The sequence below is a fragment of the Pelobates fuscus genome, chromosome 2 (genome assembly GCF_036172605.1).
Source record: "Pelobates fuscus isolate aPelFus1 chromosome 2, aPelFus1.pri, whole genome shotgun sequence".
Classification (NCBI taxonomy): domain Eukaryota; kingdom Metazoa; phylum Chordata; class Amphibia; order Anura; family Pelobatidae; genus Pelobates; species Pelobates fuscus.
In genome coordinates, this window is record NC_086318.1 from 355,262,289 (window position 1) to 355,288,738 (window position 26,450).

A 26,450-nucleotide genomic window follows, 5' to 3' on the forward strand; every position below is an offset into this window, starting at 1 on the left:
GGGAAGCTTAAACCCCAACAAATTCCTCGGTCTTCTTATATGGCATCTTGGAATGGTTCCAAACCTATAACAGAGAGTGAGGGCAACCATATCTTGCAGCAAACCTTGTACAATTTTTTTTCTCTCTTTGGAAACAGTTTTGCCAAGATTCTACTACAGCAGCCATTAGGCAGAGTACACAATTGCTGGTCTACGTTCGTCCCCAAAGTCACACATTTCATGACTCCATCGATAGGAATGACCCTTGCCTAGCACCTGTCTTCTCTTCATCCACACTCAACAGGGCTGAAAGAACATTTGTGGTGGCTATTTCAAAATTCCATGGTGTTCATTAGTAAGTGCTAGCGACCACCTAGCTATTCCTAAGGTTTGGTCTGATTGTCTCAAGCGGCAATTCACTGCCTTGATCCAGAAAATCTTTTTTTCCCAGAAATTCAATCAAACGTTACGTTCTGTTGGAAGACGTAATAGAAACAACATAGAAACATAGAAACATAGAAACATAGAATGTGACGGCAGATAAGAACCATTCGGCCCATCTAGTCTGCCCAGTTTTCTAAATACTTTCATTAGTCCCTGGCCTTATCTTATAGTTAGGATAGCCTTATGCCTATCCCACGCATGCTTAAACTCCTTTACTGTGTTAACCTCTACCACTTCAGCTGGAAGGCTATTCCATGCATCCACTACCCTCTCAGTAAAGTAATACTTCCTGATATTATTTTTAAACCTTTGTCCCTCTAATTTAAGACTATGTCCTCTTGTTGTGGTAGTTTTTCTTCTTTTAAATATAGTCTCCTCCTTTACTGTGTTGATTCCCTTTATGTATTTAAATGTTTCTATCATATCCCCCCTGTCTCGTCTTTCCTCCAAGCTATACATGTTAAGATCCTTTAACCTTTCCTGGTAAGTTTTATCCTGCAATCCATGAACCAGTTTAGTAGCCCTTCTTTGAACTCTCTCTAAGGTATCAATATCCTTCTGAAGATAGGGTCTCCAGTACTGTGTACAGTACTCCAAGTGAGGTCTCACCAGTGTTCTGTACAATGGCATGAGCACTTCCCTCTTTCTACTGCTAATACCTCTCCCTATACAACCAAGCATTCCTGCTGCTCTATTACATTGTCTGCCTACCTTTAAGTCATCAGAAATAATCACCCCTAAATCCCTTTCCTCAGATGTTGAGGTTAGGACTCTATCAAATATTTTGTACTCTACCCTTGGGTTTTTACGTCCAAGATGCATTATCTTGCACTTATCCACATTAAATGTCAGTTGCCACAACTCTGACCATTTTTCTAGTTTACCTAAATCATTTTCCATTTGGCTTATCCCTCCTGGAACATCAACCCTGTTACATATCTTAGTATCATCCGCAAAAAGACACACCTTACCATCAAGACCTTCTGCAATATCACTAATAAAAATATTAAAGAGAATGGGTCCAAGTACAGATCCCTGAGGTACCCCACTGGTGACAAGCCCAAGCTTCGAATATACTCCATTGACTACAACCCTCTGTTGCCTGTCACTCAGCCACTGCCTTACCCATTCAACAATATTCGAATCCAAACTCAAAGATTGTAGTTTATTGATAAGCCTTCTATGTGCAACAGTGTCAAAAGCCTTACTGAAATCTAGGTAAGCAATGTCTACTGCACCACCCTGATCTATAATTTTAGTTACCCAATCAAAAAAATCAATAAGATTAGTTTGGCATGATCTCCCTGAAGTAAACCCATGTTGTCTCTTGTCTTGAAATCCATGTGTTTTTAGATGTTCAACAATCCTATCCTTTAACATGGTCTCCATCACTTTCCCCACTACTGAAGTAAGGCTTACTGGCCTATAGTTGCCCGACTCCTCCCTATTACCTTTCTTGTGAATGGGCACAACATTCGCTAACTTCCAATCTTCTGGGACTACTCCTGTTATCAATGATTGGTTAAATAAATCTGTTAATGGTTTTGCTAGTACACCACTAAGCTCTTTTAATAGCTTTGGGTGTATTCCATCAGGTCCCATTGACTTATTTGTCTTTACTTTTGACAGTTGAAATAGAACCTCTTCCTCTGTAAACTCACGTGTAATAAATGACTCATTTATCCTTTTTCTTAACTGAGGTCCCTTTCCTTCATTTTCATCTGTAAATACCGAACAAAAATATTCATTGAGGCAGTCAGCTAGACCTTTATCCTCATCTACATACCTTCCTTCTTTTGTTTTTAATCTAACTAATCCTTGTTTTACTTTTCTTTTCTCATTTATGTATCTAAAAAAAGTTTTGTCCCCCTTTTTTACTGACTGTGCTATTTTCTCTTCTGTGTGGGATTTGGAAGCTCTTATAACTTGCTTAGCCTCTTTCTGCCTAATCTTATAGGTCATTCTGTCTTCCTCACTCTGGGTTTTTTTATAATTACTAAATGCTAACTTTTTGTTTTTTACTATTTTGGCCACATCTGCGGAGTACCACAGTGGTTTCTTGAATTTTTTGCTTTTACTGACAAGCCTAATGCAATTTTCTGTTGCCTTCAGTAGTGCAACTTTTAAATAATCCCATTTCTTTTGGACTCCATATAAATTGCTCCAGTCTGATAATGACTCCTTTACACATATTCTAATTTTAGAAAAGTCTGTTTTTCTAAAGTCTAAAACTTTTGTTTTTGTGTGGTGTGACTCAGTCACTGTTCTTATATTAAACCACACTGACTGATGATCACTGGATCCTAAACTTTCACCTACAGTAATATCTGATACCAAATCTCCATTTGTTAACACTAAATCTAGTATGGCCTCTTTACGAGTTGGCTCCTCAACAACTTGTTTTAGAGACAATCCCAGTAGGGAGTTTAGAATATGTGTGCTCCTGGCACAAGTAGCTATTTTTGTTTTCCAATTCACATCAGGAAGATTAAAGTCACCCATGATGATAACTTCCCCCTTCATTGTCATTTTAGCTATTTCTTCAACTAGTAGATTATCTAACTCTTCAATTTGTCCTGGGGGCCTATAAATCACACCTACACGAGTTACTGTGTGATTACCAAATTCTAACGTAACCCAAACGGACTCTATGTTCGCCTCACTAACCTTTATTAGGCTAGATTTTATGCTATCCTTTACATACAGGGCCACCCCTCCCCCTTTCTTGCCTTCCCTGTCTTTTCTATATAAAGAGTACCCTGGTATTGCTATGTCCCAGTCATTTTTCTCATTATACCATGTCTCGGTAACAGCGACTAAATCTACACTATCAGTTGCCATTATTGCCACAAGTTCATGGATCTTATTCCCTAAACTGCGAGCATTTGTAGACATGACTCTAAGCTTATCATTTTTTAACACACTTGCTACAGGCACCTTCTGTCCTTGTTTTGGGGGACAATTGGATTGATGTTTTATCACCCTTTTGCCCCCCCCTCCTAGTTTAAAAACATCCTAGCAAAACCTTTGAACTGCTCACTGAGAACATTTGTTCCCTTTTGAGAAAGATGCAAACCATCTTTTTTGTACAGTTTATTTCCATTCCAAACAGAGCTACCATGAGCAATAAAGCCAAATCCTTGCTCCCGACACCATTCACCAAGCCACAAGTTAAAGTCCCTAATACGCATCCGCCTGTCGTTCTGAGTGTTATGCACAGGCAGAACTTCAGAGAATGACAGTGTGGAAGCAACCTGCCGTATATCATTGGCAAAAACACTAAAAACTTCCTTAACCTCTGAAACCTCATTGCAAGCCAAGTCATTTGTCCCTAAATGGACAAGTACATCCAATTCCCCTTCCTGCTTTGCTTGCTTAACAATATTACAGATACGTCTCCTGTCTCTGTGAGCAGTAGCTCCGGGAAGACACCTCACAAGACCACCATTGTCCATCTCCACACCTCTTATGATGGAATCCCCCAACAACAACTGCTTTCTATTAGGCCTCACCATAGTCTTCAAGCCTCTCTGCACAACACCACTAGCCTCAGTGCCTCTCTGCACAACACCACTAGCCTCAGTGCCTCTCTGCACAACACCACTAGCCTCAGTGCCTCTCTGCACAACACCACTAGCCTCAGTGCCTCTCTGCACAACACCACTAGCCTCAGTGCCTCTCTGCACAACACCACTAGCCTCAGTGCCTCTCTGCACAACACCACTAGCCTCAGTTCCTCTCTGCACAACACCACTAGCCTCAGTGCCTCTCTGCACAACACCACTAGCCTCAGTTCCTCTCTGCACAACACCACTAGCCTCAGTGCCTCTCTGCACAACACCACTAGCCTCAGTGCCTCTCTGCACAACACCACTAGCCTCAGTGCCTCTCTGCACAACACCACTAGCCTCAGTGCCTCTCTGCACAACACCACTAGCCTCAGTGCCTCTCTGCACAACACCACTAGCCTCAGTGCCTCTCTGCACAACACCACTAGCCTCAGTGCCTCTCTGCACAACACCACTAGCCTCAGTGCCTCTCTGCACAACACCACTAGCCTCAGTGCCTATCTCCAGGACACCACTAGCCTCAGTGCCTCTCTGCACAACACCACTAGCCTCAGTGCCTATCTCCAGGACACCACTACACTCTGAAAGTGCAGAAAATGAATTATGTAGAACAACAGATTGTGCAATATGCCTTTTATCCACAACTCCAAGTCTACCAGATCCTACAGTAATCCATCTGCCATTCCTAGTATGTCTCTGCGGCAATGGCTTTGCAGCAGTTCCAGCCTGAATTTGTTTACCAGATAATTTACAAATCTCAGACTTCAAAAATACAATCTCCTGCCGCAAGATAGAGAACTGTCTACAGATTAGACAACAACCAAACCTCCAAAAAGTGGAACGTGAAACAAATGCAAAGCAACTATTACACTGAACTAAGTCTGCCATTCCAATGAGGCGAATAATTTAAATCAAACAAATTTTACCTTTTTTTTTTTATTTATCCTCCTGGATACCTCAGATTACCTCCAGTTTATCTCCAGAATATCTCCAACCACACACACACTTAGAAGCAACACTTAGATGAAGCAACCAAGCTCTATTAGCCAATCTAATGACAACTACCCTTATATACTCCTAAAATCACCTCCCACTAGGAATGTTTAACACCTGGGTAGGCCTCTGCTTATTAGCAAACAATAGCTAATTTAAATAGCAATCAATAGCAAGTAGCTACCTAATCCAATCAAATGCCTTATAATTACCAACAGGAAATCAAACCTTGTGCAGTCAGTAACCTTTTCCTACAGATGAATCTTACCTGTAACAGTAAAAAAGAACTCTTAGCACAACTCTTAGACAGTTGAAGCTTCTGTAAAACTCTCCAGAATATCTCCAACCACACACACACTTAGAAGCAACACTTAGATGAAGCAACCAAGCTCTATTGGTAATATAGGTCTCCAATTCTTTATTTCTTCCATTGCATTGAAGCATACAATAAATCAAAAGAAGTCAGGATAAAAAAATGATGAAAAAAAAGCTGAAAAGTTAAAATAAAAAGTGAAATTCTGGCTTAAAACTGGTCTCCAGAAAACATAGATAATAAAAATGATCAAGCCTAGGAAATGATTGTCGCTGCCTGCTTGATGTGGAAAGTAAGAGCCAAATAAGACGGGTGCCGTGGCTGAAATTATCCTTCGTCAGAATTGGTGAAGTTCTCTATTTTTGTCAAACAAGCAAACACAGGGGAAAGCGCGAACGCAGTCCCCCACTACCATAAATTATGCAGTTGAGTTTCCCACATTTGAGGAAATCGCAGAGGTCAACTGGTACGGAGTGCAATGAACCAGCCTCACTCTGGGAGAGCCACCTTAGGGATCATGGCTATTGCTCCCCTGCCAGGTAAGTATGACATGACGGGTACATTCAAAGGCACGCCCGCTGGGAAGCCTTTCCTTTAGGCTGTGGTGAAATAATAAAGCAAGTTAAAAAAAAAAAAAAAGCAAATAAATAATCCAAATGATAGAAGGCTACAAAAGATTACCAAACCTCGTGGCTGATCGTTGTTTTCCTTAGCTACCAGTAATTTTAGTGCCTTCAGGTGGTTAGGTGTGAATAATTGAGCTGGATTCAGGGTGCGAAGGAGCAATTTGCATAAAGGCAAATGCTAGGCCAATGAGCCGAAGGATGGGAATTCGTAGCATGGAGTGAGAATAGTGTGCTGCCGGAAACAAGTGAATTCAGTGGGAGAGAAAGGTAAAAGGGAAATGCTAAGAAGCCAGCGGAAGGAATGGTGCAACAGAGCTCAGGAAGAAACGGGAGTCACGTAAGACACGCCCTAGACATGGGGCGCCATAAACTTTTATTAAACCAATCTTTCAGTCTCCTTAGAGCCTGTCAAAAATTGCCAATGCTGACTGTATTTCAAGTCATCATGGCGGGGTATTGGGTAAAGTTTTCAATTAGCAATAATCACGCCTCGGATTGACCTCATGGGCTACGATACTGCCACTGCGCAAAGATAACTGTTCAAGTGGGCCAGCTTTTAAGAGCTACCACGTAAGGAAACTTTAAGACAGCGGTGAGAAAAAGTTCATGACCATAAGCCATTGCAAAGGATTGTGGGAGGCAATATTCTAATTAGGCCCGCTTCCTCCTACAGGGAAGCTTAAACCCCAACAAATTCCTCGGTCTTCTTATATGGCATCTTGGAATGGTTCCAAACCTATAACAGAGAGTGAGGGCAACCATATCTTGCAGCAAACCTTGTACAATTTTTTTTCTCTCTTTGGAAACGGTTTTGCCAAGATTCTACTACAGCAGCCATTAGGCAGAGTACACAATCCGCTGGTCTACGTTCGTCCCCAAAGTCACACATTTCATGACTCCATCGATAGGAATGACCCTTGCCTAGCACCTGTCTTCTCTTCATCCACACTCAACAGGGCTGAAAGAACATTTGTGGTGGCTTTTTCAAAATTCCATGGTGTTCATTAGTAAGTGCTAGCGACCACCCAGCTATTCCTAAGGTTTGGTCTGATTGTCTCAAGCGGCAATTCACTGCCTTGATCCAGAAAATTTTTTTTTCCCAGAAATTCAATCAAACGTTACGTTCTGTTGGAAGACGTAATATAGGTCTCCAATTCTTTATTTCTTCCATTGCATTGAAGCATACAATAAATCAAAAGAAGTCAGGATAAAAAAATGATGAAAAAAAAGCTGAAAAGTTAAAATAAAAAGTGAAATTCTGGCTTAAAACTGGTCTCCAGAAAACATAGATAATAAAAATGATCAAGCCTAGGAAATGATTGTCGCTGCCTGCTTGACGTGGAAAGTAAGAGCCAAAGAAGACGGGTGCCGTGGCTGAAATTATCCTTCGTCAGAATTGGTGAAGTTCTCTATTTTTGTCAAACAAGCAAACACAGGGGAAAGCGCGAACGCAGTCCCCCACTACCATAAATTATGCAGTCGAGTTTCCCACATTTGAGGAAATCGCAGAGGTCAACTGGTACAGAGTGCAATGAACCAGCCTGACTCTGGGAGAGCCACCTTAGGGATCATGGCTATTGCTCCCCTGCCAGGTAAGTATGACATGACGGGTACATTCGAAGGCACGCCCGCTGGGAAGCCTTTCCTTTAGGCTGTGGTGAAATAATAAAGCAAGTTAAAAAAAAAAAAAAGCAAATAAATAATCCAAATGATAGAAGGCTACAAAAGATTACCAAACCTCGTGGCTGATCGTTGTTTTCCTTAGCTACCAGTAATTTTAGTGCCTTCAGGTGGTTAGGTGTGAATAATTGAGCTGGATTCAGGGTGCGAAGGAGCAATTTGCATAAAGGCAAATGCTAGGCCAATGAGCCGAAGGATGGGAATTCGTAGCATGGAGTGAGAATAGTGTGCTGCCGGAAACAAGTGAATTCAGTGGGAGAGAAAGGTAAAAGGGAAATGCTAAGAAGCCAGCGGAAGGAATGGTGCAACAGAGCTCAGGAAGAAACAGGAGTCACGTAAGACACGCCCTAGACATGGGGCGCCATAAACTTTTATTAAACCAATCTTTCAGTCTCCTTAGAGCCTGTCAAAAATTGCCAATGCTGACTGTATTTCAAGTCATCATGGCGGGGTATTGGGTAAAGTTTTCAATTAGCAATAATCACGCCTCGGATTGACCTCATGGGCTACGATACTGCCACTGCCCAAAGTTAACTGTTCAAGTGGGCCATCTTTTAAGAGCTACCACGTAAGGACACTTTAAGACAGCGGTGAGAAAAAGTTCATGACCATAAGCCATTGCAAAGGATTGTGGGAGGCAATATTCTAATTAGGCCCGCTTCCTCCTACAGGGAAGCTTAAACCCCAACAAATTCCTCGGTCTTCTTATATGGCATCTTGGAATGGTTCCAAACCTATAACAGAGAGTGAGGGCAACCATATCTTGCAGCAAACCTTGTACAATTTTTTTTCTCTCTTTGGAAACAGTTTTGCCAAGATTCTACTACAGCAGCCATTAGGCAGAGTACACAATCCGCTGGTCTACGTTCGTCCCCAAAGTCACACATTTCATGACTCCATCGATAGGAATGACCCTTGCCTAGCACCTGTCTTCTCTTCATCCACACTCAACAGGGCTGAAAGAACATTTGTGGTGGCTTTTTCAAAATTCCATGGTGTTCATTAGTAAGTGCTAGCGACCACCCAGCTATTCCTAAGGTTTGGTCTGATTGTCTCAAGCGGCAATTCACTGCCTTCATCCAGAAAATCTTTTTTTCCCAGAAATTCAATCAAACGTTACGTTCTGTTGGAAGACGTAATATAGGTCTCCAATTCTTTATTTCTTCCATTGCATTGAAGCATACAATAAATCAAAAGAAGTCAGGATAAAAAAATTATGAAAAAAAAGCTGAAAAGTTAAAATAAAAAGTGAAATTCTGGCTTAAAACTGGTCTCCAGAAAACATAGATAATAAAAATGATCAAGCCTAGGAAATTATTGTCGCTGCCTGCTTGACGTGGAAAGTAAGAGCCAAAGAAGTCGGGTGCCGTGGCTGAAATTATCCTTCGTCAGAATTGGTGAAGTTCTCTATTTTTGTCAAACAAGCAAACACAGGGGAAAGCGCGAACGCAGTCCCCCACTACCATAAATTATGCAGTCAAGTTTCCCACATATGAGGAAATCGCAGAGGTCAACCGGTACGGAGTGCAATGAACCAGCCTCACTCTGGGAGAGCCACCTTAGAGATCATGGCTATTGCTCACCTGCCAGGTAAGTATGACATGACGGGTACATTCAAAGGCACGCCCGCTGGGAAGCCTTTCCTTTAGGCTGTGGTGAAATAATAAAGCAAGTAAAAAAAAAAAAAAGAAGAGCAAATAAATAATCCAAATGATAGAAGGCTACAAAAGATTACCAAACCTCGTGGCTGATAGTTGTTTTCCTTAGCTACCAGTAATTTTAGTGCCTTCAGGTGGTTAGGTGTGAATAATTGAGCTGGATTCAGGGTGCGAAGGAGCAATTTGCATAAAGGCAAATGCTAGGCCAATGAGCCGAAGGATGGGAATTCGTAGCATGTAGTGAGAATAGTGTGCTGCCGGAAACAAGTGAATTCAGTGGGAGAGAAAGGTAAAAGGGAAATGCTAAGAAGCCAGCGGAAGGAATGGTGCAACAGAGCTCAGGAAGAAACGGGAGTCACGTAAGACACGCCCTAGACATGGGGCGCCATAAACTTTTATTAAACCAATCTTTCAGTCTCCTTAGAGCCTGTCAAAAATTGCCAATGCTGACTGTATTTCAAGTCATCATGGCGGGGTATTGGGTAAAGTTTTCAATTAGCAATAATCACGCCTCGGATTGACCTCATGGGCTACGATACTGCCACTGCGCAAAGCTAGCTGTTCAAGTGGGCCAGCTTTTAAGAGCTACCACGTAAGGACACTTTAAGACAGCGGTGAGAAAAAGTTCATGACCATAAGCCATTGCAAAGGATTATGGGAGGCAATATTCTAATTAGGCCCGCTTCCTCCTACAGGGAAGCTTAAACCCCAACAAATTCCTCGGTCTTCTTATATGGCATCTTGGAATGGTTCCAAACCTATAACAGAGAGTGAGGGCAACCATATCTTGCAGAAAACCTTGTACAATTTTTTTTCTCTCTTTGGAACCAGTTTTGCCAAGATTCTACTACAGCAGCCATTAGGCAGAGTACACAATCCGCTGGTCTACGTTCGTCCCCAAAGTCACACATTTCATGACTCCATCGATAGGAATGACCCTTGCCTAGCACCTGTCTTCTCTTCATCCACACTCAACAGGGCTGAAAGAACATTTGTGGTGGCTTTTTCAAAATTCCATGGTGTTCATTAGTAAGTGCTAGCGACCACCCAGCTATTCCTAAGGTTTGGTCTGATTGTCTCAAGCGGCAATTCACTGCCTTGATCCAGAAAATCTTTTTTTCCCAGAAATTCAATCAAACGTTACGTTCTGTTGGAAGACGTAATATAAGTCTCCAATTCTTTATTTCTTCCATTGCATTGAAGCATACAATAAATCAAAAGAAGTCAGGATAAAAAAATGATGAAAAAAAAGCTGAAAAGTTAAAATAAAAAGTGAAATTCTGACTTAAAACTGGTCTCCAGAAAACATAGATAATAAAAATGATCAAGCCTAGGAAATGATTGTCGCTGCCTGCTTGATGCGGAAAGTAAGAGCCAAAGAAGACGGGTGCCGTGGCTGAAATTATCCTTCGTCAGAATTGGTGAAGTTCTCTATTTTTGTCAAACAAGCAAACACAGGGGAAAGCGCGAACGCAGTCCCCCACTACCATAAATTATGCAGTCGAGTTTCCCACATTTGAGGAAATCGCAGAGGTCAACTGGTACGGAGTGCAATGAACCAGCCTCACTCTGGGAGAGCCACCTTAGGGATTATGGCTATTGCTCCCCTGCCAGGTAAGTATGACATGACGGGTACATTCAAAGGCACGCCCGCTGGGAAGCCTTTCCTTTAGGCTGTGGTGAAATAATAAAGCAAGTTAAAAAAAAAAAAAGCAAATAAATAATCCAAATGATAGAAGGCTACAAAAGATTACCAAACCTCGTGGCTGATCGTTGTTTTCCTTAGCTACCAGTAATTTTAGTGCCTTCAGGTGGTTAGGTGTGAATAATTGAGCTGGATTCAGGGTGCGAAGGAGCAATTTGCATAAAGGCAAATGCTAGGCCAATGAGCCGAAGGATGGGAATTCGTAGCATGTAGTGAGAATAGTGTGCTGCCGGAAACAAGTGGATTCAGTGGGAGAGAAAGGTAAAAGGGAAATGCTAAGAAGCCAGCGGAAGGAATGGTGCAACAGAGCTCAGGAAGAAAAGGGAGTCACGTAAGACACGCCCTAGACATGGGGCGCCATAAACTTTTATTAAACCAATCTTTCAGTCTCCTTAGAGCCTGTCAAAAATTGCCAATGCTGACTGTATTTCAAGTCATCATGGCGGGGTATTGGGTAAAGTTTTCAATTAGCAATAATCACGCCTCGGATTGACCTCATGGGCTACGATACTGCCACTGCGCAAAGCTAGCTGTTCAAGTGGGCCAACTTTTAAGAGCTACCACGTAAGGAAACTTTAAGACAGCGGTGAGAAAAAGTTCATGACCATAAGCCATTGCAAAGGATTATGGGAGGCAATATTCTAATTAGGCCCGCTTCCTCCTACAGGGAAGCTTAAACCCCAACAAATTCCTCGGTCTTCTTATATGGCATCTTGGAATGGTTCCAAACCTATAACAGAGAGTGAGGGCAACCATATCTTGCAGCAAACCTTGTACAATTTTTTTTCTCTCTTTGGAAACAGTTTTGCCAAGATTCTACTACAGCAGCCATTAGGCAGAGTACACAATCCGCTGGTCTACGTTCGTCCCCAAAGTCACACATTTCATGACTCCATCGATAGGAATGACCCTTGCCTAGCACCTGTCTTCTCTTCATCCACACTCAACAGGGCTGAAAGAACATTTGTGGTGGCTTTTTCAAAATTCCATGGTGTTCATTAGTAAGTGCTAGCGACCACCCAGCTATTCCTAAGGTTTGGTCTGATTGTCTCAAGCGGCAATTCACTGCCTTGATCCAGAAAATCTTTTTTTCCCAGAAATTCAATCAAACGTTACGTTCTGTTGGAAGACGTAATATAGGTCTCCAATTCTTTATTTCTTCCATTGCATTGAAGCATACAATAAATCAAAAGAAGTCAGGATAAAAAAATGATGAAAAAAAAGCTGAAAAGTTAAAATAAAAAGTGAAATTCTGGCTTAAAACTGGTCTCCAGAAAACATAGATAATAAAAATGATCAAGCCTAGGAAATGATTGTCGCTGCCTGCTTGATGTGGAAAGTAAGAGCCAAATAAGACGGGTGCCGTGGCTGAAATTATCCTTCGTCAGAATTGGTGAAGTTCTCTATTTTTGTCAAACAAGCAAACACAGGGGAAAGCGCGAACGCAGTCCCCCACTACCATAAATTATGCAGTCGAGTTTCCCACATTTGAGGAAATCGCAGAGGTCAACTGGTACGGAGTGCAATGAACCAGCCTCACTCTGGGAGAGCCACCTTAGGGATCATGGCTATTGCTCCCCTGCCAGGTAAGTATGACATGACGGGTACATTCAAAGGCACGCCCGCTGGGAAGCCTTTCCTTTAGGCTGTGGTGAAATAATAAAGCAAGTTAAAAAAAAAAAAAAAAGAAGAGCAAATAAATAATCCAAATGATAGAAGGCTACAAAAGATTACCAAACCTCGTGGCTGATCGTTGTTTTCCTTAGCTACCAGTAATTTTAGTGCCTTCAGGTGGTTAGGTGTGAATAATTGAGCTGGATTCAGGGTGCGAAGGAGCAATTTGCATAAAGGCAAATGCTAGGCCAATGAGCCGAAGGATGGGAATTCGTAGCATGTAGTGAGAATAGTGTGCTGCCGGAAACAAGTGGATTCAGTGGGAGAGAAAGGTAAAAGGGAAATGCAAGGAAGCCAGCGGAAGGAATGGTGCAACAGAGCTCAGGAAGAAACGGGAGTCACGTAAGACACGCCCTAGACATGGGGCGCCATAAACTTTTTTTAAACCAATCTTTCAGTCTCCTTAGAGCCTGTCAAAAATTGCCAATGCTGACTGTATTTCAAGTCATCATGGCGGGGTATTGGGTAAAGTTTTCAATTAGCAATAATCACGCCTCGGATTGACCTCATGGGCTACGATACTGCCACTGCGCAAAGATAACTGTTCAAGTGGGCCAGCTTTTAAGAGCTACCACGTAAGGACACTTTAAGACAGCGGTGAGAAAAAGTTCATGACCATAAGCCATTGCAAAGGATTGTGGGAGGCAATATTCTAATTAGGCCCGCTTCCTCCTACAGGGAAGCTTAAACCCCAACAAATTCCTCGGTCTTCTTATATGGCATCTTGGAATGGTTCCAAACCTATAACAGAGAGTGAGGGCAACCATATCTTGCAGCAAACCTTGTACAATTTTTTTTCTCTCTTTGGAAACGGTTTTGCCAAGATTCTACTACAGCAGCCATTAGGCAGAGTACACAATCCGCTGGTCTACGTTCGTCCCCAAAGTCACACATTTCATGACTCCATCGATAGGAATGACCCTTGCCTAGCACCTGTCTTCTCTTCATCCACACTCAACAGGGCTGAAAGAACATTTGTGGTGGCTTTTTCAAAATTCCATGGTGTTCATTAGTAAGTGCTAGCGACCACCCAGCTATTCCTAAGGTTTGGTCTGATTGTCTCAAGCGGCAATTCACTGCCTTGATCCAGAAAATCTTTTTTTCCCAGAAATTCAATCAAACGTTACGTTCTGTTGGAAGACGTAATATAGGTCTCCAATTCTTTATTTCTTCCATTGCATTGAAGCATACAATAAATCAAAAGAAGTCAGGATAAAAAAATGATGAAAAAAAAGCTGAAAAGTTAAAATAAAAAGTGAAATTCTGGCTTAAAACTGGTCTCCAGAAAACATAGATAATAAAAATGATCAAGCCTAGGAAATGATTGTCGCTGCCTGCTTGATGTGGAAAGTAAGAGCCAAAGAAGACGGGTGCCGTAGCTGAAATTATCCTTCATCAGAATTGGTGAAGTTCTCTATTTTTGTCAAACAAGCAAACACAGGGGAAAGCGCGAACGCAGTCCCCCACTACCATAAATTATGCAGTTGAGTTTCCCACATTTGAGGAAATCGCAAAGGTCAACTGGTACGGAGTGCAATGAACCAGCCTCACTCTGGGAGAGCCACCTTAGGGATCATGGCTATTGCTCCCCTGCCAGGTAAGTATGACATGACGGGTACATTCAAAGGCACGCCCGCTGGGAAGCCTTTCCTTTAGGCTGTGGTGAAATAATAAAGCAAGTTAAAAAAAAAAAAAAAGCAAATAAATAATCCAAATGATAGAAGGCTACAAAAGATTACCAAACCTCGTGGCTGATCGTTGTTTTCCTTAGCTACCAGTAATTTTAGTGCCTTCAGGTGGTTAGGTGTGAATAATTGAGCTGGATTCAGGGTGCGAAGGAGCAATTTGCATAAAGGCAAATGCTAGGCCAATGAGCCGAAGGATGGGAATTCGTAGCATGTAGTGAGAATAGTGTGCTGCCGGAAACAAGTGGATTCAGTGGGAGAGAAAGGTAAAAGGGAAATGCAAGGAAGCCAGCGGAAGGAATGGTGCAACAGAGCTCAGGAAGAAACGGGAGTCACGTAAGACACGCCCTAGACATGGGGCGCCATAAACTTTTTTTAAACCAATCTTTCAGTCTCCTTAGAGCCTGTCAAAAATTGCCAATGCTGACTGTATTTCAAGTCATCATGGCGGGGTATTGGGTAAAGTTTTCAATTAGCAATAATCACGCCTCGGATTGACCTCATGGGCTACGATACTGCCACTGCGCAAAGATAACTGTTCAAGTGGGCCAGCTTTTAAGAGCTACCACGTAAGGAAACTTTAAGACAGCGGTGAGAAAAAGTTCATGACCATAAGCCATTGCAAAGGATTGTGGGAGGCAATATTCTAATTAGGCCCGCTTCCTCCTACAGGGAAGCTTAAACCCCAACAAATTCCTCGGTCTTCTTATATGGCATCTTGGAATGGTTCCAAACCTATAACAGAGAGTGAGGGCAACCATATCTTGCAGCAAACCTTGTACAATTTTTTTTCTCTCTTTGGAAACGGTTTTGCCAAGATTCTACTACAGCAGCCATTAGGCAGAGTACACAATCCGCTGGTCTACGTTCGTCCCCAAAGTCACACATTTCATGACTCCATCGATAGGAATGACCCTTGCCTAGCACCTGTCTTCTCTTCATCCACACTCAACAGGGCTGAAAGAACATTTGTGGTGGCTTTTTCAAAATTCCATGGTGTTCATTAGTAAGTGCTAGCGACCACCCAGCTATTCCTAAGGTTTGGTCTGATTGTCTCAAGCGGCAATTCACTGCCTTGATCCAGAAAATTTTTTTTTCCCAGAAATTCAATCAAACGTTACGTTCTGTTGGAAGACGTAATATAGGTCTCCAATTCTTTATTTCTTCCATTGCATTGAAGCATACAATAAATCAAAAGAAGTCAGGATAAAAAAATGATGAAAAAAAAGCTGAAAAGTTAAAATAAAAAGTGAAATTCTGGCTTAAAACTGGTCTCCAGAAAACATAGATAATAAAAATGATCAAGCCTAGGAAATGATTGTCGCTGCCTGCTTGACGTGGAAAGTAAGAGCCAAAGAAGACGGGTGCCGTGGCTGAAATTATCCTTCGTCAGAATTGGTGAAGTTCTCTATTTTTGTCAAACAAGCAAACACAGGAGAAAGCGCGAACGCAGTCCCCCACTACCATAAATTATGCAGTCGAGTTTCCCACATTTGAGGAAATCGCAGAGGTCAACTGGTACAGAGTGCAATGAACCAGCCTGACTCTGGGAGAGCCACCTTAGGGATCATGGCTATTGCTCCCCTGCCAGGTAAGTATGACATGACGGGTACATTCGAAGGCACGCCCGCTGGGAAGCCTTTCCTTTAGGCTGTGGTGAAATAATAAAGCAAGTTAAAAAAAAAAAAAAGCAAATAAATAATCCAAATGATAGAAGGCTACAAAAGATTACCAAACCTCATGGCTGATCGTTGTTTTCCTTAGCTACCAGTAATTTTAGTGCCTTCAGGTGGTTAGGTGTGAATAATTGAGCTGGATTCAGGGTGCGAAGGAGCAATTTGCATAAAGGCAAATGCTAGGCCAATGAGCCGAAGGATGGGAATTCGTAGCATGGAGTGAGAATAGTGTGCTGCCGGAAACAAGTGAATTCAGTGGGAGAGAAAGGTAAAAGGGAAATGCTAAGAAGCCAGCGGAAGGAATGGTGCAACAGAGCTCAGGAAGAAACAGGAGTCACGTAAGACACGCCCTAGACATGGGGCGCCATAAACTTTTATTAAACCAATCTTTCAGTCTCCTTAGAGCCTGTCAAAAATTGCCAATGCTGACTGTATTTCAAGTCATCATGGCGGGGTATTGGGTAAAGTTTTCAATTAGCAATAATCACGCCTCGGATTGACCTCATGGGCTACGATACTGCCACTGCCCAAAGTTAACTGTTCAAGTGGGCCATCTTTTAAGAGCTACCACGTAAGGACACTTTAAGACAGCGGTGAGAAAAAGTTCATGACCATAAGCCATTGCAAAGGATTGTGGGAGGCAATATTCTAATTAGGCCCGCTTCCTCCTACAGGGAAGCTTAAACCCCAACAAATTCCTCGGTCTTCTTATATGGCATCTTGGAATGGTTCCAAACCTATAACAGAGAGTGAGGGCAACCATATCTTGCAGCAAACCTTGTACAATTTTTTTTCTCTCTTTGGAAACAGTTTTGCCAAGATTCTACTACAGCAGCCATTAGGCAGAGTACACAATCCGCTGGTCTACGTTCGTCCCCAAAGTCACACATTTCATGACTCCATCGATAGGAATGACCCTTGCCTAGCACCTGTCTTCTCTTCATCCACACTCAACAGGGCTGAAAGAACATTTGTGGTGGCTTTTTCAAAATTCCATGGTGTTCATTAGTAAGTGCTAGCGACCACCCAGCTATTCCTAAGGTTTGGTCTGATTGTCTCAAGCGGCAATTCACTGCCTTCATCCAGAAAATCTTTTTTTCCCAGAAATTCAATCAAACGTTACGTTCTGTTGGAAGACGTAATATAGGTCTCCAATTCTTTATTTCTTCCATTGCATTGAAGCATACAATAAATCAAAAGAAGTCAGGATAAAAAAATGATGAAAAAAAAGCTGAAAAGTTAAAATAAAAAGTGAAATTCTGGCTTAAAACTGGTCTCCAGAAAACATAGATAATAAAAATGATCAAGCCTAGGAAATTATTGTCGCTGCCTGCTTGACGTGGAAAGTAAGAGCCAAAGAAGTCGGGTGCCGTGGCTGAAATTATCCTTCGTCAGAATTGGTGAAGTTCTCTATTTTTGTCAAACAAGCAAACACAGGGGAAAGCGCGAACGCAGTCCCCCACTACCATAAATTATGCAGTCAAGTTTCCCACATTTGAGGAAATCGCAGAGGTCAACCGGTACGGAGTGCAATGAACCAGCCTCACTCTGGGAGAGCCACCTTAGAGATCATGGCTATTGCTCCCCTGCCAGGTAAGTATGACATGACGGGTACATTCAAAGGCACGCCCGCTGGGAAGCCTTTCCTTTAGGCTGTGGTGAAATAATAAAGCAAGTTAAAAAAAAAAAAAGAAGAGCAAATAAATAATCCAAATGATAGAAGGCTACAAAAGATTACCAAACCTCGTGGCTGATAGTTGTTTTCCTTAGCTACCAGTAATTTTAGTGCCTTCAGGTGGTTAGGTGTGAATAATTGAGCTGGATTCAGGGTGCGAAGGAGCAATTTGCATAAAGGCAAATGCTAGGCCAATGAGCCGAAGGATGGGAATTCGTAGCATGTAGTGAGAATAGTGTGCTGCCGGAAACAAGTGGATTCAGTGGGAGAGAAAGGTAAAAGGGAAATGCTAAGAAGCCAGCGGAAGGAATGGTGCAACAGAGCTCAGGAAGAAACGGGAGTCACGTAAGACACGCCCTAGACATGGGGCGCCATAAACTTTTATTAAACCAATCTTTCAGTCTCCTTAGAGCCTGTCAAAAATTGCCAATGCTGACTGTATTTCAAGTCATCATGGCGGGGTATTGGGTAAAGTTTTCAATTAGCAATAATCACGCCTCGGATTGACCTCATGGGCTACGATACTGCCACTGCGCAAAGCTAGCTGTTCAAGTGGGCCAACTTTTAAGAGCTACCACGTAAGGAAACTTTAAGACAGCGGTGAGAAAAAGTTCATGACCATAAGCCATTGCAAAGGATTATGGGAGGCAATATTCTAATTAGGCCCGCTTCCTCCTACAGGGAAGCTTAAACCCCAACAAATTCCTCGGTCTTCTTATATGGCATCTTGGAATGGTTCCAAACCTATAACAGAGAGTGAGGGCAACCATATCTTGCAGCAAACCTTGTACAATTTTTTTTCTCTCTTTGGAAACAGTTTTGCCAAGATTCTACTACAGCAGCCATTAGGCAGAGTACACAATCCGCTGGTCTACGTTCGTCCCCAAAGTCACACATTTCATGACTCCATCGATAGGAATGACCCTTGCCTAGCACCTGTCTTCTCTTCATCCACACTCAACAGGGCTGAAAGAACATTTGTGGTGGCTTTTTCAAAATTCCATGGTGTTCATTAGTAAGTGCTAGCGACCACCCAGCTATTCCTAAGGTTTGGTCTGATTGTCTCAAGCGGCAATTCACTGCCTTCATCCAGAAAATCTTTTTTTCCCAGAAATTCAATCAAACGTTACGTTCTGTTGGAAGACGTAATATAGGTCTCCAATTCTTTATTTCTTCCATTGCATTGAAGCATACAATAAATCAAAAGAAGTCAGGATAAAAAAATGATGAAAAAAAAGCTGAAAAGTTAAAATAAAAAGTGAAATTCTGGCTTAAAACTGGTCTCCAGAAAACATAGATAATAAAAATGATCAAGCCTAGGAAATGATTGTCGCTGCCTGCTTGATGCGGAAAGTAAGAGCCAAAGAAGACGGGTGCCGTGGCTGAAATTATCCTTCGTCAGAATTGGTGAAGTTCTCTATTTTTGTCAAACAAGCAAACACAGGGGAAAGCGCGAACGCAGTCCCCCACTACCATAAATTATGCAGTCGAGTTTCCCACATTTGAGGAAATCGCAGAGGTCAACTGGTACGGAGTGCAATGAACCAGCCTCACTCTGGGAGAGCCACCTTAGGGATTATGGCTATTGCTCCCCTGCCAGGTAAGTATGACATGACGGGTACATTCAAAGGCACGCCCGCTGGGAAGCCTTTCCTTTAGGCTGTGGTGAAATAATAAAGCAAGTTAAAAAAAAAAAAAGCAAATAAATAATCCAAATGATAGAAGGCTACAAAAGATTACCAAACCTCGTGGCTGATCGTTGTTTTCCTTAGCTACCAGTAATTTTAGTGCCTTCAGGTGGTTAGGTGTGAATAATTGAGCTGGATTCAGGGTGCGAAGGAGCAATTTGCATAAAGGCAAATGCTAGGCCAATGAGCCGAAGGATGGGAATTCGTAGCATGGAGTGAGAATAGTGTGCTGCCGGAAACAAGTGAATTCAGTGGGAGAGAAAGGTAAAAGGGAAATGCTAAGAAGCCAGCGGAAGGAATGGTGCAACAGAGCTCAGGAAGAAACGGGAGTCACGTAAGACACGCCCTAGACATGGGGCGCCATAAACTTTTATTAAACCAATCTTTCAGTCTCCTTAGAGCCTGTCAAAAATTGCCAATGCTGACTGTATTTCAAGTCATCATGGCGGGGTATTGGGTAAAGTTTTCAATTAGCAATAATCACGCCTCGGATTGACCTCATGGGCTACGATACTGCCACTGCGCAAAGCTAGCTGTTCAAGTGGGCCAGCTTTTAAGAGCTACCACGTAAGGACACTTTAAGACAGCGGTGAGAAAAAGTTCATGACCATAAGCCATTGCAAAGGATTATGGGAGGCAATATTCTAATTAGGCCCGCTTCCTCCTACAGGGAAGCTTAAACCCCAACAAATTCCTCGGTCTTCTTATATGGCATCTTGGAATGGTTCCAAACCTATAACAGAGAGTGAGGGCAACCATATCTTGCAGAAAACCTTGTACAATTTTTTTTCTCTCTTTGGAACCAGTTTTGCCAAGATTCTACTACAGCAGCCATTAGGCAGAGTACACAATCCGCTGGTCTACGTTCGTCCCCAAAGTCACACATTTCATGACTCCATCGATAGGAATGACCCTTGCCTAGCACCTGTCTTCTCTTCATCCACACTCAACAGGGCTGAAAGAACATTTGTGGTGGCTTTTTCAAAATTCCATGGTGTTCATTAGTAAGTGCTAGCGACCACCCAGCTATTCCTAAGGTTTGGTCTGATTGTCTCAAGCGGCAATTCACTGCCTTGATCCAGAAAATCTTTTTTTCCCAGAAATTCAATCAAACGTTACGTTCTGTTGGAAGACGTAATATAGGTCTCCAATTCTTTATTTCTTCCATTGCATTGAAGCATACAATAAATCAAAAGAAGTCAGGATAAAAAAATGATGAAAAAAAAGCTGAAAAGTTAAAATAAAAAGTGAAATTCTGGCTTAAAACTGGTCTCCAGAAAACATAGATAATAAAAATGATCAAGCCTAGGAAATGATTGTCGCTGCCTGCTTGATGCGGAAAGTAAGAGCCAAAGAAGACGGGTGCCGTGGCTGAAATTATCCTTCGTCAGAATTGGTGAAGTTCTCTATTTTTGTCAAACAAGCAAACACAGGGGAAAGCGCGAACGCAGTCCCCTACTACCATAAATTATGCAGTCGAGTTTCCCACATTTGAGGAAATCGCAGAGGTCAACTGGTACGGAGTGCAATGAACCAGCCTCACTCTGGGAGAGCCACCTTAGGGATTATGGCTATTGCTCCCCTGCCAGGTAAGTATGACATGACGGGTACATTCAAAGGCACGCCCGCTGGGAAGCCTTTCCTTTAGGCTGTGGTGAAATAATAAAGCAAGTTAAAAAAAAAAAAAGTAAATAAATAATCCAAATGATAGAAGGCTACAAAAGATTACCAAACCTCGTGGCTGATCGTTGTTTTCCTTAGCTACCAGTAATTTTAGTGCCTTCAGGTGGTTAGGTGTGAATAATTGAGCTGGATTCAGGGTGCGAAGGAGCAATTTGCATAAAGGCAAATGCTAGGCCAATGAGCCGAAGGATGGGAATTCGTAGCATGTAGTGAGAATAGTGTGCTGCCGGAAACAAGTGGATTCAGTGGGAGAGAAAGGTAAAAGGGAAATGCTAAGAAGCCAGCGGAAGGAATGGTGCAACAGAGCTCAGGAAGAAACGGGAGTCACGTAAGACACGCCCTAGACATGGGGCGCCATAAACTTTTATTAAACCAATCTTTCAGTCTCCTTAGAGCCTGTCAAAAATTGCCAATGCTGACTGTATTTCAAGTCATCATGGCGGGGTATTGGGTAAAGTTTTCAATTAGCAATAATCACGCCTCGGATTGACCTCATGGGCTACGATACTGCCACTGCGCAAAGCTAGCTGTTCAAGTGGGCCAGCTTTTAAGAGCTACCACGTAAGGACACTTTAAGACAGCGGTGAGAAAAAGTTCATGACCATAAGCCATTGCAAAGGATTATGGGAGGCAATATTCTAATTAGGCCCGCTTCCTCCTACAGGGAAGCTTAAACCCCAACAAATTCCTCGGTCTTCTTATATGGCATCTTGGAATGGTTCCAAACCTATAACAGAGAGTGAGGGCAACCATATCTTGCAGCAAACCTTGTACAATTTTTTTTCTCTCTTTGGAAACAGTTTTGCCAAGATTCTACTACAGCAGCCATTAGGCAGAGTACACAATCCGCTGGTCTACGTTCGTCCCCAAAGTCACACATTTCATGACTCCATCGATAGGAATGACCCTTGCCTAGCACCTGTCTTCTCTTCATCCACACTCAACAGGGCTGAAAGAACATTTGTGGTGGCTTTTTCAAAATTCCATGGTGTTCATTAGTAAGTGCTAGCGACCACCCAGCTATTCCTAAGGTTTGGTCTGATTGTCTCAAGCGGCAATTCACTGCCTTGATCCAGAAAATCTTTTTTTCCCAGAAATTCAATCAAACGTTACGTTCTGTTGGAAGACGTAATATAGGTCTCCAATTCTTTATTTCTTCCATTGCATTGAAGCATACAATAAATCAAAAGAAGTCAGGATAAAAAAATGATGAAAAAAAAGCTGAAAAGTTAAAATAAAAAGTGAAATTCTGGCTTAAAACTGGTCTCCAGAAAACATAGATAATAAAAATGATCAAGCCTCGGAAATGATTGTCGCTGCCTGCTTGATGTGGAAAGTAAGAGCCAAAGAAGACGGGTGCCGTGGCTGAAATTATCCTTCGTCAGAATTGGTGAAGTTCTCTATTTTTGTCAAACAAGCAAACACAGGGGAAAGCGCGAACGCAGTCCCCCACTACCATAAATTATGCAGTCGAGTTTCCCACATTTGAGGAAATCGCAGAGGTCAACTGGTACGGAGTGCAATGAACCAGCCTCACTCTGGGAGAGCCACCTTAGGGATCATGGCTATTGCTCCCCTGCCAGGTAAGTATGACAAGATGGGTACATTCAAAGGCACGCCCGCTGGGAAGCCTTTCCTTTAGGCTGTGGTGAAATAATAAAGCAAGTTAAAAAAAAAGCAAATAAATAATCCAAATGATAGAAGGCTACAAAAGATTACCAAACCTCGTGGCTGATCGTTGTTTTCCTTAGCTACCAGTAATTTTAGTGCCTTCAGGTGGTTAGGTGTGAATAATTGAGCTGGATTCAGGGTGCGAAGGAGCAATTTGCATAAAGGCAAATGCTAGACCAATGAGCCGAAGGATGGGAATTCGTAGCATGGAGTGAGAATAGTGTGCTGCCGGAAACAAGTGGATTCAGTGGGAGAGAAAGGTAAAAGGGAAATGCTAAGAAGCCAGCGGAAGGAATGGTGCAACAGAGCTCAGGAAGAAACGGGAGTCACGTAAGACACGCCCTAGACATGGGGCGCCATAAACTTTTTTAAACCAATCTTTCAGTCTCCTTAGAGCCTGTCAAAAATTGCCAATGCTGACTGTATTTCAAGTCATCATGGCGGGGTATTGGGTAAAGTTTTCAATTAGCAATAATCACACCTCGGATTGACCTCATGGGCTACGATACTGCCACTGCGCAAAGTTAACTGTTCAAGTGGGCCAGCTTTTAAGAGCTACCACGTAAGGAAACTTTAAGACAGCGGTGAGAAAAAGTTCATGACCATAAGCCATTGCAAAGGATTGTGGGAGGCAATATTCTAATTAGGCCCGCTTCCTCCTACAGGGAAGCTTAAACCCCAACAAATTCCTCGGTCTTCTTATATGGCATCTTGGAATGGTTCCAAACCTATAACAGAGAGTGAGGGCAACCATATCTTGCAGCAAACCTTGTACAATTTTTTTTCTCTCTTTGGAAACAGTTTTGCCAAGATTCTACTACAGCAGCCATTAGGCAGAGTACACAATCCGCTGGTCTACGTTCGTCCCCAAAGTCACACATTTCATGACTCCATCGATAGGAATGACCCTTGCCTAGCACCTGTCTTCTCTTCATCCACACTCAACAGGGCTGAAAGAACATTTGTGGTGGCTTTTTCAAAATTCCATGGTGTTCATTAGTAAGTGCTAGCGACCACCCAGCTATTCCTAAGGTTTGGTCTGATTGTCTCAAGCGGCAATTCACTGCCTTGATCCAGAAAATCTTTTTTTCCCAGAAATTCAATCAAACGTTACGTTCTGTTGGAAGACGTAATATAGGTCTCCAATTCTTTATTTCTTCCATTGCATTGAAGCATACAATAAATCAAAAGAAGTCAGGATAAAAAAATGATGAAAAAAAAGCTGAAAAGTTAAAATAAAAAGTGAAATTCTGGCTTAAAACTGGTCTCCAGAAAACATAGATAATAAAAATGATCAAGCCTAGGAAATGATTGTCGCTGCCTGCTTGATGTGGAAAGTAAGAGCCAAAGAAGACGGGTGCCGTGGCTGAAATTATCCTTCGTCAGAATTGGTGAAGTTCTCTATTTTTGTCAAACAAGCAAACACAGGGGAAAGCGCGAACGCAGTCCCCCACTACCATAAATTATGCAGTCGAGTTTCCCACATTTGAAGAAATCACAGAGGTCAACTGGTATGGAGTGCAATGAACCAGCCTCACTCTGGGAGAGCCACCTTAGGGATCATGGCTATTGCTCCCCTGCCAGGTAAGTATGACATGACGGGTACATTCAAAGGCACGCCCGCTGGGAAGCCTTTCCTTTAGGCTGTGGTGAAATAATAAAGCAAGTTAAAAAAAAAAAAAAAAGAAGAGCAAATAAATAATCCAAATGATAGAAGGCTACAAAAGATTACCAAACCTCGTGGCTGATCGTTGTTTTCCTTAGCTACCAGTAATTTTAGTGCCTTCAGGTGGTTAGGTGTGAATAATTGAGCTGGATTCAGGGTGCGAAGGAGCAATTTGCATAAAGGCAAATGCTAGGCCAATGAGCCGAAGGATGGGAATTCGTAGCATGTAGTGAGAATAGTGTGCTGCCGGAAACAAGTGGATTCAGTGGGAGAGAAAGGTAAAAGGGAAATGCAAGGAAGCCAGCGGAAGGAATGGTGCAACAGAGCTCAGGAAGAAACGGGAGTCACGTAAGACACGCCCTAGACATGGGGCGCCTTAAACTTTTTTTAAACCAATCTTTCAGTCTCCTTAGAGCCTGTCAAAAATTGCCAATGCTGACTGTATTTCAAGTCATCATGGCGGGGTATTGGGTAAAGTTTTCAATTAGCAATATTCACGCCTCGGATTGACCTCATGGGCTACGATACTGCCACTGCGCAAAGCTAGCTGTTCAAGTGGGCCAGCTTTTAAGAGCTACCACGTAAGGAAACTTTAAGACAGCGGTGAGAAAAAGTTCATGACCATAAGCCATTGCAAAGGATTGTGGGAGGCAATATTCTAATTAGGCCCGCTTCCTCCTACAGGGAAGCTTAAACCCCAACAAATTCCTCGGTCTTCTTATATGGCATCTTGGAATGGTTCCAAACCTATAACAGAGAGTGAGGGCAACCATATCTTGCAGCAAACCTTGTACAATTTTTTTTCTCTCTTTGGAAACAGTTTTGCCAAGATTCTACTACAGCAGCCATTAGGCAGAGTACACAATCCGCTGGTCTACGTTCGTCCCCAAAGTCACACATTTCATGACTCCATCGATAGGGATGACCCTTGCCTAGCACCTGTCTTCTCTTCATCCACACTCAACAGGGCTGAAAGAACATTTGTGGTGGCTTTTTCAAAATTCCATGGTGTTCATTAGTAAGTGCTAGCGACCACCCAGCTATTCCTAAGGTTTGGTCTGATTGTCTCAAGCGGCAATTCACTGCCTTGATCCAGAAAATCTTTTTTTCCCAGAAATTCAATCAAACGTTACGTTCTGTTGGAAGACGTAATATAGGTCTCCAATTCTTTATTTCTTCCATTGCATTGAAGCATACAATAAATCAAAAGAAGTCAGGATAAAAAAATGATGAAAAAAAAGCTGAAAAGTTAAAATAAAAAGTGAAATTCTGGCTTAAAACTGGTCTCCAGAAAACATAGATAATAAAAATGATCAAGCCTAGGAAATGATTGTCGCTGCCTGCTTGATGTGGAAAGTAAGAGCCAAAGAAGACGGGTGCCGTGGCTGAAATTATCCTTCATCAGAATTGGTGAAGTTCTCTATTTTTGTCAAACAAGCAAACGCAGGGGAAAGCGCGAACACAGCCCCCCACTACCATAAATTATGCAGTCGAGATTCCCACATTTGAGGAAATCGCAGAGGTCAACTGGTACGGAGTGCAATGAACCAGCCTCACTCTGGGAGAGCCACCTTAGGGATCATGGCTATTGCTCCCCTGCCAGGTAAGTATGACATGACGGGTACATTCAAAGGCACGCCTGCTGGGAAGCCTTTCCTTTAGGCTGTGGTGAAATAATAAAGCAAGTTAAAAAAAAAAAAAAAAAAAAGAAGAGCAAATAAATAATCCAAATGATAGAAGGCTACAAAAGATTACCAAACCTCGTGGCTGATCGTTGTTTTCCTTAGCTACCAGTAATTTTAGTGCCTTCAGGTGGTTAGGTGTGAATAATTGAGCTGGATTCAGGGTGCGAAGGAGCAATTTGCATAAAGGCAAATGTTAGGCCAATGAGCCGAAGGATGGGAATTCGTAGCATGTAGTGAGAATAGTGTGCTGCCGGAAACAAGTGGATTCAGTGGGAGAGAAAGGTAAAAGGGAAATGCAAGGAAGCCAGCAGAAGGAATGGTGCAACAGAGCTCAGGAAGAAACGGGAGTCACGTAAGACACGCCCTAGACATGGGGTGCC

At 42.5% G+C, this 26,450-nt stretch overlaps 25 non-coding genes across 25 annotated transcripts; all 25 read right to left on the reverse strand.

Annotated features, from left to right (window-relative positions):
* Nucleotides 1–5,678: 5,678 nt before the first annotated feature.
* On the reverse strand, nucleotides 5,679–5,845 carry LOC134590939 (U1 spliceosomal RNA). The gene has a single exon (XR_010087790.1). It is a non-coding gene; the product is annotated as a U1 spliceosomal RNA (small nuclear RNA).
* Nucleotides 5,846–6,317: 472 nt separating this feature from the next.
* Nucleotides 6,318–6,458, reverse strand: LOC134591941 (U4 spliceosomal RNA). The gene has a single exon (XR_010088637.1). It is a non-coding gene; the product is annotated as a U4 spliceosomal RNA (small nuclear RNA).
* Nucleotides 6,459–7,357: 899 nt separating this feature from the next.
* Nucleotides 7,358–7,524, reverse strand: LOC134590784 (U1 spliceosomal RNA). Its single transcript, XR_010087658.1, has one exon. It is a non-coding gene; the product is annotated as a U1 spliceosomal RNA (small nuclear RNA).
* A 471-nt stretch (nucleotides 7,525–7,995) lies between these two features.
* On the reverse strand, nucleotides 7,996–8,136 carry LOC134593358 (U4 spliceosomal RNA). The gene has a single exon (XR_010089851.1). It is a non-coding gene; the product is annotated as a U4 spliceosomal RNA (small nuclear RNA).
* Nucleotides 8,137–9,035: 899 nt separating this feature from the next.
* LOC134591433 (U1 spliceosomal RNA) lies at nucleotides 9,036–9,202 on the reverse strand. Its single transcript, XR_010088213.1, has one exon. It is a non-coding gene; the product is annotated as a U1 spliceosomal RNA (small nuclear RNA).
* Nucleotides 9,203–9,677: 475 nt separating this feature from the next.
* Nucleotides 9,678–9,818, reverse strand: LOC134592541 (U4 spliceosomal RNA). The gene has a single exon (XR_010089153.1). It is a non-coding gene; the product is annotated as a U4 spliceosomal RNA (small nuclear RNA).
* Nucleotides 9,819–10,717: 899 nt separating this feature from the next.
* Nucleotides 10,718–10,884, reverse strand: LOC134590601 (U1 spliceosomal RNA). Its single transcript, XR_010087500.1, has one exon. It is a non-coding gene; the product is annotated as a U1 spliceosomal RNA (small nuclear RNA).
* A 470-nt stretch (nucleotides 10,885–11,354) lies between these two features.
* On the reverse strand, nucleotides 11,355–11,495 carry LOC134592542 (U4 spliceosomal RNA). Its single transcript, XR_010089154.1, has one exon. It is a non-coding gene; the product is annotated as a U4 spliceosomal RNA (small nuclear RNA).
* An 899-nt stretch (nucleotides 11,496–12,394) lies between these two features.
* On the reverse strand, nucleotides 12,395–12,561 carry LOC134590092 (U1 spliceosomal RNA). Its single transcript, XR_010087067.1, has one exon. It is a non-coding gene; the product is annotated as a U1 spliceosomal RNA (small nuclear RNA).
* A 478-nt stretch (nucleotides 12,562–13,039) lies between these two features.
* LOC134591942 (U4 spliceosomal RNA) lies at nucleotides 13,040–13,180 on the reverse strand. Its single transcript, XR_010088638.1, has one exon. It is a non-coding gene; the product is annotated as a U4 spliceosomal RNA (small nuclear RNA).
* Nucleotides 13,181–14,079: 899 nt separating this feature from the next.
* On the reverse strand, nucleotides 14,080–14,246 carry LOC134591225 (U1 spliceosomal RNA). Its single transcript, XR_010088032.1, has one exon. It is a non-coding gene; the product is annotated as a U1 spliceosomal RNA (small nuclear RNA).
* Nucleotides 14,247–14,718: 472 nt separating this feature from the next.
* Nucleotides 14,719–14,859, reverse strand: LOC134591943 (U4 spliceosomal RNA). Its single transcript, XR_010088639.1, has one exon. It is a non-coding gene; the product is annotated as a U4 spliceosomal RNA (small nuclear RNA).
* Nucleotides 14,860–15,758: 899 nt separating this feature from the next.
* On the reverse strand, nucleotides 15,759–15,925 carry LOC134591183 (U1 spliceosomal RNA). Its single transcript, XR_010087998.1, has one exon. It is a non-coding gene; the product is annotated as a U1 spliceosomal RNA (small nuclear RNA).
* A 471-nt stretch (nucleotides 15,926–16,396) lies between these two features.
* Nucleotides 16,397–16,537, reverse strand: LOC134593359 (U4 spliceosomal RNA). The gene has a single exon (XR_010089852.1). It is a non-coding gene; the product is annotated as a U4 spliceosomal RNA (small nuclear RNA).
* Nucleotides 16,538–17,436: 899 nt separating this feature from the next.
* Nucleotides 17,437–17,603, reverse strand: LOC134590482 (U1 spliceosomal RNA). Its single transcript, XR_010087399.1, has one exon. It is a non-coding gene; the product is annotated as a U1 spliceosomal RNA (small nuclear RNA).
* A 475-nt stretch (nucleotides 17,604–18,078) lies between these two features.
* LOC134592543 (U4 spliceosomal RNA) lies at nucleotides 18,079–18,219 on the reverse strand. Its single transcript, XR_010089155.1, has one exon. It is a non-coding gene; the product is annotated as a U4 spliceosomal RNA (small nuclear RNA).
* An 899-nt stretch (nucleotides 18,220–19,118) lies between these two features.
* LOC134590602 (U1 spliceosomal RNA) lies at nucleotides 19,119–19,285 on the reverse strand. The gene has a single exon (XR_010087501.1). It is a non-coding gene; the product is annotated as a U1 spliceosomal RNA (small nuclear RNA).
* A 470-nt stretch (nucleotides 19,286–19,755) lies between these two features.
* Nucleotides 19,756–19,896, reverse strand: LOC134592544 (U4 spliceosomal RNA). Its single transcript, XR_010089156.1, has one exon. It is a non-coding gene; the product is annotated as a U4 spliceosomal RNA (small nuclear RNA).
* Nucleotides 19,897–20,795: 899 nt separating this feature from the next.
* LOC134590554 (U1 spliceosomal RNA) lies at nucleotides 20,796–20,962 on the reverse strand. The gene has a single exon (XR_010087459.1). It is a non-coding gene; the product is annotated as a U1 spliceosomal RNA (small nuclear RNA).
* Nucleotides 20,963–21,432: 470 nt separating this feature from the next.
* On the reverse strand, nucleotides 21,433–21,573 carry LOC134592545 (U4 spliceosomal RNA). Its single transcript, XR_010089157.1, has one exon. It is a non-coding gene; the product is annotated as a U4 spliceosomal RNA (small nuclear RNA).
* Nucleotides 21,574–22,472: 899 nt separating this feature from the next.
* On the reverse strand, nucleotides 22,473–22,639 carry LOC134590093 (U1 spliceosomal RNA). The gene has a single exon (XR_010087068.1). It is a non-coding gene; the product is annotated as a U1 spliceosomal RNA (small nuclear RNA).
* Nucleotides 22,640–23,104: 465 nt separating this feature from the next.
* LOC134593443 (U4 spliceosomal RNA) lies at nucleotides 23,105–23,245 on the reverse strand. The gene has a single exon (XR_010089925.1). It is a non-coding gene; the product is annotated as a U4 spliceosomal RNA (small nuclear RNA).
* Nucleotides 23,246–24,144: 899 nt separating this feature from the next.
* Nucleotides 24,145–24,311, reverse strand: LOC134591470 (U1 spliceosomal RNA). Its single transcript, XR_010088245.1, has one exon. It is a non-coding gene; the product is annotated as a U1 spliceosomal RNA (small nuclear RNA).
* A 478-nt stretch (nucleotides 24,312–24,789) lies between these two features.
* On the reverse strand, nucleotides 24,790–24,930 carry LOC134593625 (U4 spliceosomal RNA). The gene has a single exon (XR_010090081.1). It is a non-coding gene; the product is annotated as a U4 spliceosomal RNA (small nuclear RNA).
* An 899-nt stretch (nucleotides 24,931–25,829) lies between these two features.
* Nucleotides 25,830–25,996, reverse strand: LOC134591217 (U1 spliceosomal RNA). Its single transcript, XR_010088026.1, has one exon. It is a non-coding gene; the product is annotated as a U1 spliceosomal RNA (small nuclear RNA).
* Between the last annotated feature and the right edge of the window lie 454 nt (nucleotides 25,997–26,450).